This window comes from Xyrauchen texanus, chromosome 35 (assembly GCF_025860055.1).
Source record: "Xyrauchen texanus isolate HMW12.3.18 chromosome 35, RBS_HiC_50CHRs, whole genome shotgun sequence".
Classification (NCBI taxonomy): Eukaryota; Metazoa; Chordata; class Actinopteri; order Cypriniformes; family Catostomidae; genus Xyrauchen; species Xyrauchen texanus.
Genome location: NC_068310.1, coordinates 15,561,132 through 15,575,056, shown reverse-complemented (window position 1 = coordinate 15,575,056; position 13,925 = coordinate 15,561,132).

Below are 13,925 nucleotides of genomic sequence, written 5' to 3'. Positions count from 1 at the left end.
GGGCAAAGCTTTGACGGTGGTCCGCCGCGGCGGACTGAGCCATCGCTTGTTCAACACAGTTAGGAAGACTTCGGCTGCTCGGGTTTCAGCATTACCTTAGATCGAGGCCCGCTGGGGCGGCGGTCTGCGGCGGCTGTCTGAGCGCTGATCGAGGGCGGCCGCCCTGTCGACGCTGAGAAGTCTGAGATTGTTGAACTGGGCGCTGTGAAGAGGCTCGTGCAGGAGGCTGATCACGTGAGCGCCTGCAGAGGAGCTTAGCGCGACGCCGCAGGAAGAGGTTCATGGCTTGGGTGGCTTTCTGGACTTCTGAGAAGCGGTCAACAATGCCACTCACCGCTGAGCCGAAGAGACCGGTCGGAGAGAGCGGTGCGTTGAGGAACGTGGAGTGCTCTGCTTCTCCCATGTCGGCTAGTGTTAGCCATAAGTGTCTCTCGGTCACAGTCAGCGAGGCCATGCACTTCCCTAGAGCTTGGGCTGCAGCTTTGGTAGCGCGAAGGGCTAGGTCTGTCGCGCCAGAGATCAGTAACAGCCTCTGGGTGCCTGCCTTTCTCATCCCACTCCGAAGAAGGTCTGCTTGTAGGATCTGTAAAACGGCCATTGAGTGCAGAGCAGATGCGCTTGGCCGGCGGCGGAATAGGCGCGCCAACATAGGCGAAGTCGCTCTGCAGGCCTTAGACGGGAGCACAGGCTTGGAACGCCATCTCGCGGAGGGCGGACAAAGGTGTGCTGCTACCGAAGTCCTCGACCGGGGATGGAGGAGTAGCTCTCTCAGTGGCGCCGCCCACCGACGCCAGAGAGGTGGAGACGCGTGAACGGGTCCTGGCTGAAAAAGGAGCTGCTCCACGCACTTTGCAAGCTCCGTGATGTAATTCCGCAGGAAGGGAGCGCCCGGCCGCGGGTGTAGAGCGGCGATGGCTTTGAAGAAAGCAGCCGCCGAAGTCTGTTGGGTGCCTGCTCAGGGGCGGTGACCACTGAGCCCGAGGCGGTCGACGGCCTGTGTGAGGAGGCGTGTTAACTCCCCTTCGACCCGGCGCGGGTCCTGCTGGATTCCTGGGCCGAGGAGGAGGCTTGGGAGCCTGTCCACTCCTGCTGTCCGAGCCATGATGGAACAGCTGCCCTTATCCTCCGCCGTCATCCGAGATGGCAGCAGTGCGGCCGCCGGGCGGCAACTGCGCGTCCCGGGGCGGGAGGGTGAAAGCGATGCTCGAGGGAGAGGCTCCGGCGAGGCAGTCGCTTCAACCACAGTTTCCGCAGCCTTTGTGAGCGGCGCTTCTTCCTGCGCGGCTGAGGGTAGGCGGCGCGGCAGTTTCTGCTTTGATCGCTCGAAGTCGAGCCCGCAGGGTCGACATCGGTAGCTCCTCGCAGAAATCGCGATCCGCCCTCAGTGAGGGCGAGCTCTGCGTGCCCCAGTCCCAGGCAGAGAGCGCAGATGATGTGGCGGTCTCCTGTGCTGAGAAGGGCGCGACATGAGGCGCAAGTGGAGCGAGGCATCTTGAAAAAGACGCCAGTACTCTTTTGTGAATAGTTCGTGAGAACTAGCTTGCTGAATAAAAGGATACGCCGTCGGATGGCGTAGCTCGCAGGATGGCTGAAGGTGGCTGAGACGGCCGGCTTCTTCTAGCGCTGTCCACGCTTGCTAGATGCCCCTCGAACGGCGACGCGGCTTCCAGGTCAGCGATGCGGAGAGCTTCGCTGAAGAGATGAAAATCAGGGTTCCAGCCTACTGAACCACGCTTATATGCACTCTAGTCACGCCCATTTTGGCGGGCTTTGATGCAGTGAGCCGCGGACGCTTCTCATTGGATGCGAGTTCACCCAAGCTCGTCTATAGGCTGCAGCAGTTGCCACAGAGCAACCTATGAGCTCGCTAGCTAGCCCGCTCAAGGTCTGCAGCTGCCGCACTGCGTTGACAATGGATACAAAAATTAAGGATAATTTTTTGGCTTCAATATCTCAGAAAAGATGAATCTTTCCCGTAGCGTAAGCTAGCTTACGCAATACGAGAGAACCTCTCGTAAGAGAACCTTGATCTTACAAGTGCCCCATTCACTTGTTCTTGTAACAAAGTTCCAAGTTCTCTCTTTTTCTTGCTTAAAAGCGTACCATTGTCCTGTGCTCTTCCATTTTTTGTCAAGTCCTCTTCCAAACACTCAATTTCCTTTTGCAAGCTTTGTATAGTTTTTTTCACATTCAAAAACATACAAGTGGAAAAATTTTGACAAATCTCTTTAATTTGCACCTTACCTACATCCCACCATTGACTTAAGGTTTTCAAAACCACTTTTTCTTTCTTTCCATTTCTCCCAAAACAGTTTAAAACTATCACAAAAGGATGTGTCTTTAAGGATTTTTTCATTAAAATGCCAATAATACCTAGGTCTCGAAGTTTGCTTTATATTGAATTCAAACATTATTAAGTGATGATCGGAAAAACCAATATTGATGCACTTAATAATAATCGGAAAAAGCAATATTGATGCACTCATTACCCTATTTTCCACCATCTTACTTAAATAAAACCTGTCCAGTCTAGCCCCCCTAACCATATTTTCTATAACTTTAATCCATGTATACCGTCTCACTCCAATATTCCTTCTTCTCCACACATCTATTAAATCATATTTTCCCATTATATTAGACAATAATTTACTAGAGTGACTAAGTGGCTCTTCACCATTCCTATCAATTAAAAAGTTAATAGTACAGTTCCAGTCCCCTCCTAACACTAACCAAGTGTCATCATCAAATTTCTGAAGTGCTTTATCTAATTTGTCAAATACTCTTACTCTTTCCATCCCATTATTTGAAGCATACACAATCACTAGAATAAAAACATGTTCCCCATACTGTATTTTTAGTAATAATACCCTCCCTTTTTCAATTTCTTCGGTAAATAAAATATTGACAGTCAACCCTTTTTTAAATAAAATAGCTACTCCCGCACTATTGTTTGTCCCATGACTTAATACCAAATTCCCTTTCCACCATCTATTCCACTCAATTTCATTCACATCATTGCTTTGAGTCTCTTGCAAAAACACAATATTAACTTTATTTATATTTAAGAACTCAGATATCACTACTAATTTATCCCCATCTCTTCCTCCATTTATATTTAAAGATCCCACTCTTAAGTTCTCTTTAAAAAGGTTAGAATATAAAATGGACAGAGACAGAAAGAGAGAAAGATAAACCATCATAAGAATCACCCAGTGCATTTTAGCCATTACTTTTTAAAAGGAGACGGCCCTTTATTTTTCCTCAATTTCGTAATCAGTTTCTTTAATCTAAACCTCTTTTGTTTGCTCAGTGCATCATAACTTACTGTACGCTGCAGTACTTTAACTGAAAAAAACAAATTTTTCCACATCTGGGAAAAAATCTTTCACCTCTACTGTTTTACCAAATGTTGTGTCCAAAAAATCATTGATCTCATCCAAAGAGAACATCTCTTCCATATTTTGAGACCCAATCTCAGAAATATCCGAAAGGGTATCCTCATCCCTTAGTTCTTCCTCTCTAGCCATCTCGGGACAACTCAACATCTCGTTCACCTCCATATTAACCACTTTTTTCATCTGAACATCCTCACTTTCCTTACATTCTGATCCAAGATTTTCCTTAAGTTCTACAGTCTTGTCAAAAGTCCTTTTTCCATGTTTTACACTACTACATGATGCAACAACAACACTTCCATCACTTTCTTTTATTTCATTTTGAATCGTTTGCTCTCCATTGGATTCGTTTCTTGCCTCTGAATCAACAGTAGGAATCACAACAGGGATTACATTGGGAATCGTTTGCTCTCCATTAGATTCATTGGCCTCTGAATCAGCAGCAGGATTCGGTGTGGCATTATTAACGTCACTACTACCCGCCTTATTTGGACACTTAGACCTTTTATGCCCCACATCTCCACATTCAAAGCACTTTAAACTACCTGTGCTAGCATATACCATGTATGTTTTCCCTTCATGTGAAACTCTAAATGACACATCCAATTCAGGTTGTTTCAGAAACATTGCCACCTGTCTCCTAAACGACATAACATGTTTTAGAGCCGTATTTTTGCATCCGAATGGAATCCATTTTTAGCATACTAGCAAACTTTCCATACCATAAAAGTGCACGCTCAATTTCGTCATCAGGGATGAACGGAGGCACGTTTGAAATTATTACTTTTCGGGTCGGGTTAACCAACGGAGAATAGCAACAAAGAGTCCACTTACCGAAATCCCGCTGCATACTAGACGGTTAACCAAATTCTCTTCCTTTAAGAAAACCACCACAGCTTTATTCATTCTTGACGCCGAAGAGATATTCTCATATCCAACTTGTTCTCCAATTGACACTAAAACTTCCTCCACCGCCACACTCGATTCAACCTCACACCTGATGACATGACGGAGTGATGGTGGCGCTGGCACTTCTCCGCCCTCAGGCCGAGATGCCATCCCAATTCCGTCAAACAATCCTCCCGGCGGCGACGCGCCAAATAATATTTAAAACACTTTACTTCGTATGTTCTCACTTTTAAATAATCCCCCTAAGTTAGAAGAGAGAAAAAAGAGTAACAGTAGAAAAAAAGCTTGTAGGCACTCTCACATGCACCCAAACACTCCCAAGAGAGAGAGAGAGAGAGAGAGAGAGAGAGAGAGAGAACATAAAAGTCAAGGATTGAGAACAAATTAGTGTTTCACAGTGATGTCACTTATGTTCAAGTCTCTGTTTCTGGAGTAATTTATCACTGAACAGAGTCTGTAAATAAGAGTGGAGAAAACAAGCAGTGGTGTTTCTCACGCTCAAGAAGGAACTGACACAAAGGTCCCTGTGAGTAAAGTACTGGTGTGCCTTTCACTGAATGCAGTCAAAGAGCAGCTCCTGCATTGCAGTAAACAGACAGTAGAGAAGATACAGAAAGGAGTGATCACACCCACCCACTAACACAAATAAGCTGTGCTATATTAAAAGCTGTGCACATAAAGCCGTGCTGATGTTGATGTTTTCAAAGTTGAATTGGCTTAAGTAGCCTAAAATCTCCAAAATAGGTCTTATTCAATTGAGATAACGTTAGTAGCCTGTGGCTGTTACTGAACATGTTTTCAGTTTAGTTATTTTACCATGTAGGGTTATCTGTAGTGACCAGAAAATAGAGCTATCCATCATGTTGATTTCGTTCTATGTCTGATTTTGTTGGCTCTTTGGTTATAGGGCTGTTAAGAATACTTTGTTTAGTTTTTTGACTGTGGAGGATTCTTTTCAGAAGGCTAATTTTAACAGTTACATATATACATGTATTTATTTTTACTTTTCTGTGTGCAACATGGAAATGAGGGAGGCGGTCCTTGCGTAGCTCCAATGCATCATTGGTTGAGAGCTAAATAGTACTTATCGGAAGCAAATAAGATGGACGTCCCACCTTAGCACACCCTGACTCGCACAGATTTAGAATATGCAGGGAAACGTTTTGCTGAGAGTTTAACAATCCAGGATGTGCTTTGACATTCATACCGGCCTACAGCTCTCCTAAACCATCAATAAACACCTCTACTCTAAATGAAACATAGTCATTTGATGCGTGGTTATCGAATTAATTCGCTAAGTTGCGCAACTCTCTAGATATATGTGAAGAGTCGGCTATAGATTTTTTTTTTATTGCAGAACTTATATATATATATAAATATATATACAACCATGCTTCATTTCCCTGATCGTTTATGTATGTATGTGTATATATATATATATATCTATATATATATATATATATATATATATATATATATATATATCTCTGATCGTTTATGTATGTACATTTTTTTTATCAAGACATTAATTCCTTTATTTATTTTCTTATTATTACATTTATTTTTGTATTTATTTATTATTTTTGCAGGTTTTGTCCTCCATACACACAGTGAAAAAAAGAATAGTTATTTCATGCAATGCCTTCATTTAACACCAAGACAAGCTGATATTTCAAGATTAAAGTCACAGATCCAACTTCAGACAGCACGCTGAGGTAAATTTGGGCTCTAATTCTAATGCGGGCTTTGCTGTGTAATGAGATGGTCATTTTCAGGGTGATTCTGTACCTGGGCTCTTATGATATCAGTGTATTAGTGTAGCAGTATATCAGTGTGCTTTGTCCCGCATCTCATAAGCAGTATTTATGCATAAACTCTGCGCCCTCGAGGGGGTACTGGAAACTATCACAGCTACTTGAAGCAGATTAACTGTATAAATCCACATAAATATCCAAGTTGAGTGTAAATCGCTGCCATTCGCGTGATCGGCAACTGGAGTGCGAACAGACAGCATTTCTGCGCGTGCACAGCGAGGTGCGCGTGGCACGCGCGTGTGATGTGCACAAGGCATTCGTTGCGACGAGAGTGGCTGTGTCTGCCTTCGTTCACTCATTCGCTATTCCCTATATAGTAAATGTCAGTTAGTGCAATATCTCAGCAGTAAGTGAACGAAATGAGTGAATTCGGACGTGAGTGTCGGAGCACTGGGACTGGTGCAGAAACGTCACATATTACATTTTTAAATACTTGGGCCTTATTTGTTATTTTTATTAAATAATATATTAATACAATAAATCTTCATTCTGTTTGTAATTTTAATATATACTGCGTGTTAATATAAAGATACATTTGATCAAATAAAGAGTACATTTTAAAATGTATCTGTATCTTTTGTGTTATTGTATGTTATTATGTTATTTTAATCCAATAATGTTTTGTCAAAAAGTAATTTACTACATTCAGCATGAAATAAAACATTGCAGGAGTGAAGGAAGCAGTAAACTCCCAGCGCGTACATTTTCCCCGTGGTGGATTATGGGAAATTAACCGTCATTTAGTGTACTTGAAATGTACACTTGAAATTGGAGTGCATTGTGGGTAATAATGAATGAACAGAAGTAGTGAACGAGTGGCTCACTCAGAATTCAGACACCATATATGCACTATATAGTGGATGGGGCGATTTCAGATACAGTGAGTGTTCCATGACCGGTGTTGGTGCCCTACGTAGGTTGTGTACTCTGCATTTAGAGAGCGACAGTATTGCTGTACAGAACTAATTATCTAAATTTACGACACTGAAAATGTCATGGTTACTGTCATAACCTCCGTTCCCCGAGGGAGGGAACGAGACGTTGTGTCGAATGAAGTGACACAAAGGGTCTTCCTTAGAAAAGGCCAATGTCAAGTAGGCAGACAGAATTTGCATTCCCCACCCCGATATACGGGTATAAAGGGAAGCGGGGCAGCGAATGCCAGGCAGGATTTTGCACTGAGGAGCTGAAAATGAAGCATAGCCATTTACAGTGCTAGGTCTAGTGCTGTGGCAGGAGGGACATAACGTCTCAGTCTTATTCTTATTACGAGGTTTCGACAGTAACTATGATGTTCCCCTTCTGTCACTCACTCAACGCTGTGTCGAATGAAGTGACACAAGGGGTCCATAGAAAAGCGTCACGCACTGACCATGTTACGTGACTGTCGAAACAGGTGCACAGCAGGCTATTGCGTGCTAGAGGTGCCTGTGCCGGCTGCACGTTGCCCTCCCCAATGCCCCCAACTCCTTTTTTCCCTTTTTTGCATACAAACATTAGGTTTCCCGCACCCCTGAGAGGGAAAAATGTGTTGCATGCCTAGCATGGGAGCAAGCCCAGCAGCCGCGGCCCTCTCTCTCACTATGTCTCTCACAAAGGACGTAAAGCGGCTGGGGCCTATCTTAAGTCGGGGAAGGAGGTCTTTCCCTGGGGGGGAGCAGGAGATAGCATGTCAGGAGCAGGAAGATGTCCCGAGGCTAGGGTGCTGAGAGAAGACTCGAAACCCTTAACCTGCTCTGCGCAACCGGTAGGGGGTGGATTTAGAGACTGAGGAAGAGGCCTTAGGAGGCATCTTCAGAACTCGTCAGCGCTGGCGTGCCGGGGCTGTAGGCGAGGCCGGAGGCAAGGTAGCTGTCCGGTCCGCAAATTTCCTATTCTTTCAGTAGGGAAAGATCCTGTGGTGGCCACTCCCTGCCCAATTTTATGGGGAGGTACTGCATGGCAAATAGACCACAAGGGTTGTGAAGCCAGACATGGGATATGGCGCGGTGGTAGGTCCAGCCTAATGAGGGGGGACTCTACAAGCACGGCGGCCGGGGCAGCGGTACTGCCCGGTTGGAAATGCGGGTCTGCTGACAAGGGGGACCGTACCGTGGAAAATACATCACGGGGAGTTAGCCTGAAGAGGGAACTATGACCGTGGAGCCCGACACCAGTACAGAGCATTGAGACTCGGAGTGGGTCTGGCCCACGAGGATGCCACACTTCTAGTAGAGTGTGCTCAAAACTGCAAGGGGGCGGGCATGGCCTGGGTGTGATAGGCTAAGGAAATAGCATCAACGACCCAGTGGGCTAACCTCTGTTTGGAGAGGGCGTTCCCTTTCCGCCATCCGCAAAAGCAGACAAAGAACATCTAAAGCTCTGTGTGCGGTTCAAATAGGTACGCAATGCACGCACCGGACACATCAACGAAAGGGCAGGGTTTGCTTCCTCCCGAGGCAGCACTTACAGTTTCATGACCTGGTCGAGGTCGTAGGAACCTTGGGCACATAGCTCGGTCCAAACTCCAGGCAGGTGTCGCTGACAGAGAACGCTTGCAGGTCTCCAACCCTCTTGATGGAGACTAACACGATCAGGAGGGCTGTCTTCAAGGAGAGGGCCTTGAGCTCGAATTAATCAAGCGGCTCAAAGGGGGGTCTCTGAAGACCCGAGAGGACCACTGAGAGATCCCATGAGGGGATCAGTCTTGACCGGGGAGGATTCAGTCTCTGGGCGCCTTTCAGGAACCTGTTAATCAAGTCGTGCTTACCAAGGGACTTGCCATCTACTGCGTCGTGGTGGGCTGCGATAGCAGCTACATACACCTTCAAGGTGGATGGGGACAGCCTCCCCTCCAGCCTCTCCTGCAGGAATAGAAGCACTGACCGAACTGCGCATCTCTGCGGGTCTTCGGCTCGGGAAGAACACCAATTTGTGAACAAGCGCCACTTTAGGGCGTAGAGTTGCCTGGTGGAGAGAGCATTCTGCTCTGCATATCACCCCCTGCTGTCTAGCAAAAAATTACAAATATTGATCTGTTTCACACCCACACCTATCATATCACTTCTGAAGGCATGGATTTAACCACTGGAGTCTTATTGATTACTTTTATACTACCTTTATGTTTTTTTGACCTACAGAGATAAAATATTCTTTTACAAATCTGAATTTGTGTTCTGCAGAAGATAGAAAGTCAGGAAGACACTCCCTAACCATTCACTTTCAAAATATATATATATATATAAAGAAACATTCTCTAAAAGTAAATAGTGACTCGGGCAATCATTCTGTCTAATATATTCTTATTGTGATGCATGGGAGAAAAAAAGTCATACAGGTTTGGAACAACATGTTGGTGAATGATGACAGAATTTCCATTAATATTAATAATAATTCTGTAGTACATGTTCATTGTGTATTATGTAAAGGAATATAGGGAGTTAACGTCTAATATGTCATTTGTGAATGTAACAAGTTTCTCACTACTTGAGTACTCTTTTAATTGGATACTTTCTTACTCTTACTCAAGTAATTATTTATGTCAGTACTTTTACTTTTACTTGAGTACAGATTTGTGCTTCTCTACCCACCTCTGTGAACATTGTACCTAAAACTAACTTTTCCCACTTGCTGTTTTGTTTCCTGATTTGGTGTTGCGTTTTCTGATATTCTCTTTTGTTTTCAGATTTGCTGTTGTGTGTTATGATTTGTTTATGTGTTTCTGAATTGTTATTTTGTCTTTGTATTTGCTGTTGTGTTTTTAGATTTGCTGCTTTGTGTTGCACTTCACGGCCACCATAGTTTTCCCTTTAAAATCATTTACTGCAGTAATCTAAGTATCAGAAGTTGTAATGGCATGGGGCAATTACTCATGGCAAAGGAGGCAGGGTGGGAAGTTTAGAGGAGCTGTCAGTAACTCCAACTGTCCTGAAATCACTTCATTAATCCAGACGACTTTCATTCATCTCTCCAGTCGCAGTGCCTCTGCCTGAGGACGGGCCTCAGAGAGTGCCATTGCACCAAACCAATCCAGTGAGTAGAGCCCGAATGATGACACAACTGCACCAGGAGCTGTTTACTAAAGCAAACATGAGTAATGGCAAGGAACATTGAGGAATCGTCCAGAGTGGAGGACAAGAGCAACTGAGAGTTAACTCAGTGGTCTGACTTCTTCCCACCTTGAACAAATTAGACAATGTTTGGGCAAACTTATACAGTACAACAGGATTTACCAGCCATTTATCTGTTACTCTTTTTTATGTTCATTACTTAAAGGAATAGTTCACCCAAAAATGAAAATTATCTCATGATTTACTCACCCTCATGCATCCCAGAAGAACATTTAATCTCGGTAGGTCCTCACAATGCAAATGATTGGGTGCAAAAACTCCAAAATCCGCATACATGGAGCATAAAAGTAATCCATATGATTTCAGTGTTTAAATCCATTTTTGTGATGATTTACAAATTTTAATCCCTTCCCATTAGGGGGCGATATGCAAGAAGGATGTGAATCACCCACACGTATCGTATCGCTTAAGAACATTTGGATTTAACCACAGAGTTGTCTGGAGTACTTTTATATGTGGATTTTGGAGCTTAAAAATTTTGACACCCTTTCACTTAAGTGAATGGCACAAAAGAGCTGAAAAATTCTTCTAAAAATATTCTATTTTGTTCAGCAGAAGGCATACACATCTGGGATGGCATGAAGTTGAGTAAATTATGTGAGAACTTAAATTTTTGGGTGAACTAACCCTTTAATGGGCATTAATAAGGAATTTGGGGGGTTCAATTTGCATTCCTGTTGACTGCATTACATGATTTAGAACCAAATACATCTAGATTTTTGTACCACTCTGTGGATATTTCACCAGGAAACTGGAATGTATTGTTTACTACCATATTATTGATCGTAAGTCAATCATTGGCATACAGTTCACAAATATCCATTTCACAAGTGAATTTGTCAATCAGTTAGAGATTTATTATGAAGGCTTGTTTAAGGACCCGTCAATGAGCACATGCGTTTGTTTTTTTTAAACAAGCCAGGTTTAAAAATGTTTACACAATACTACAGATATATTTTACAGTAATGCCAAGACATTATATTCATTACATAGTGCAATGGTTTTCAATGCTTTGGAGTTGTTGGAGGTACAAAGACTATTTAAATAATATATATATATATATATATATATATATATATATATATATATATATATAAAAAAATTGTACTGCATGGGCACATTCCCATAAAAGATGAGGGGCAGATTTATCTACAGCATTACAGAAGGAGCAAAGTGGATCTATTTCAGGGAGCATGTTTCTTAAATAAAGATTGACTGGGTAAAAATGGTGTAACAGTTTAAAGGACACCTCCTTAACTGGTAATTAAATATTTGTGAGGTAAAAACCATACGCTTTTGCTCTATTGCAGGTCAGCAGACCTGATTTTGCGGGACAATGCGGGACAATGCGGGACACGAGGGAGAGATAACTTACTATTATTGTACTAGGTGAATAAATATTGATTTTATATTAGATGTATTTTTGCAGTGATGTTAGGTCTATGATACAAACTAATTTTAACAGCTCAGACCTACTCAATGTAAATATAATGAAGTGAAAATAATAATCTAATCATCAAAAAGCACATTTCCAAATAAGCACATCAATTCCATTATTAAAGACTAGAAAGATTAAATGCGTTCTTACCAGATTTATTGCATCTTGAATTAAAAATTTTTTGTCTGATCTGGCTGCTTCGAGTAGGGCCTTCTCATTCATTATGACTGTAAAACTCCTGGCAGGTGTAGGTGTTCACTTTCACCAGGAGTTCACTTTTGATGAGGTCCACAGATGCTCAGTTCCTTGACTCTGTCCACGCAGCAGTCATCAGTGAATACACCCTCTCCACGAACGCGTTAGTGACAGGAATGCTCAAAGCCAAAGATATCAGAGCTGTCATGTTAGGGGCACTGAACTGCTTCATCAGAGCTGTCCGTGAAACTTCGGTGGCATACCCTGCACTCTCCTTTTTTAGGATCACCTGTAACTGGTTTTAACCATGTATATATTTTCTCCAATTCTGTATTATACGAACAAAGACACTTTTTCTTCTCGGGAGCTCCGGATAGACCAATTTTTCTGTTGCAGTTTTTTCCAGTGTTTTCCCGCTCTGGCAAGAAAAAAAGGCTGTGCTGCGCATGTTCAGTGTTTTCTTATGAACTATTTTTATATTTTGTAATTAAAGGATGATGAAATAAAATTATGGCAAAATAATAATAAAGATAAAAAATTATACAGACAAAATTGAAATGCGGGACACTGCTTATGACTTGCGGGACGCGGAACAAAGCTCCCAATTTCGGGACTGGGTCACCCTACTATACGACCTGCATCAGACATGCTTGTGTCGCGTCTCGGGTGTGTTGCGTCATAAAATAAAATTTTAGGTCACGGTGTCAAGTTAAATCTAGTTTAAGACTCAATCTTTAAACACATATTGAGATCCCTTAGTTTGCAATTGAACCCTTAGTAACTCATATCTGTGTTGTTTTCTTCATCGTATAAACTGTGTGTTGCTCACACAGCTGAAATTTCACTTACTGATACAGGTGGTACTTATACAGGTGGTACTACAAGCATGCGATTAAGTACATTAATAATTTTAACGCGTTATTTTTTGTATAATTAATCGCGCGTTATTAACGCGTTAAATCAACAGCCCTAATATACATTCAGTGGTGTTTTCAGCAAAGATTGGAGACAAGTTGATGAGTTTATTGGAGTAGAGAGGGTGTTACCAGAGAGTGTTAATCAGATCACTGAGGACCAGTTAGACCTTGTACTCTCTGTCATAAATGGTGCAGCCTTAGAAGAGGTCAGATTATGGATGGGGAATGAACTAAAGCAACCATGTGACCTCTTTGCATACCTTAGAGAAGCTTTTCGAGAAAAGCAGTTTGTCTCAGTTATTACAAACATTATATAGCTGTACACAAATGGAAGGTGAGTATGTTCAAGCTTACTCTCATACTTTTTCTCAAATTCTGAGTTCTATCATGAAACAATCACCAAATGCAACATCAAATGTACTGTATATTCGGCAATTCAAGATCAATTATTTGAAGGGAACAAGGATGCAGGCCTTAGAACGGAGCTTTGTAAGCTTGTAAGAGACAAGCCAGAGTCAACACTAATTGATGTGCATGATGAAGTAGCTCAGTTTGCTGCTGTTGGTATCCCTGAGAAAAACCCTGCTTCTCTTGGAGACTTTGGACTCCGACACAACACTGCAGTTTTTAGTTTTTTTGTTTACAGTTTTAATTTTTTTGTCTTGGATATTGTCTGCCTTATTGTATACGACAGACAAGCAATTTTAGACATTGGTTCTGCAATTACACACCAAAAACTGGACTTCAAATTCCTCAATGCCGACCCACTGTTTAAAAACACTCCAGCGGAGCCCTTTGTCTGGGCAGCCCAGCTGTGGAAACGCAGAAGGAAAGGGGGGAAAAGAGCCAGCATTCTCATCAGAGTAAGACGTGGTGCAAATCAACCCCAGCTACCCAATATTCTACTTGCAAACGTTCAATTTCTGGACAACAACCTCTGTGAGCTGAGAGCGTGGATTTCTTTCCAATGAGAGACGTGGGACTGCTGCATTATCTGCCTAACAGAAACTTGGATGCCTGCGAAGATTCCAGACTCAGCCATCGAACCCACAGGGTGCACCGAGCGGACAGAGCGAAAGACCTCTCAGGTAAAAGCAGAGGTGGTGGTGTATGTTTTATGATCAACAAATCATGGTGTGATCAGAGGA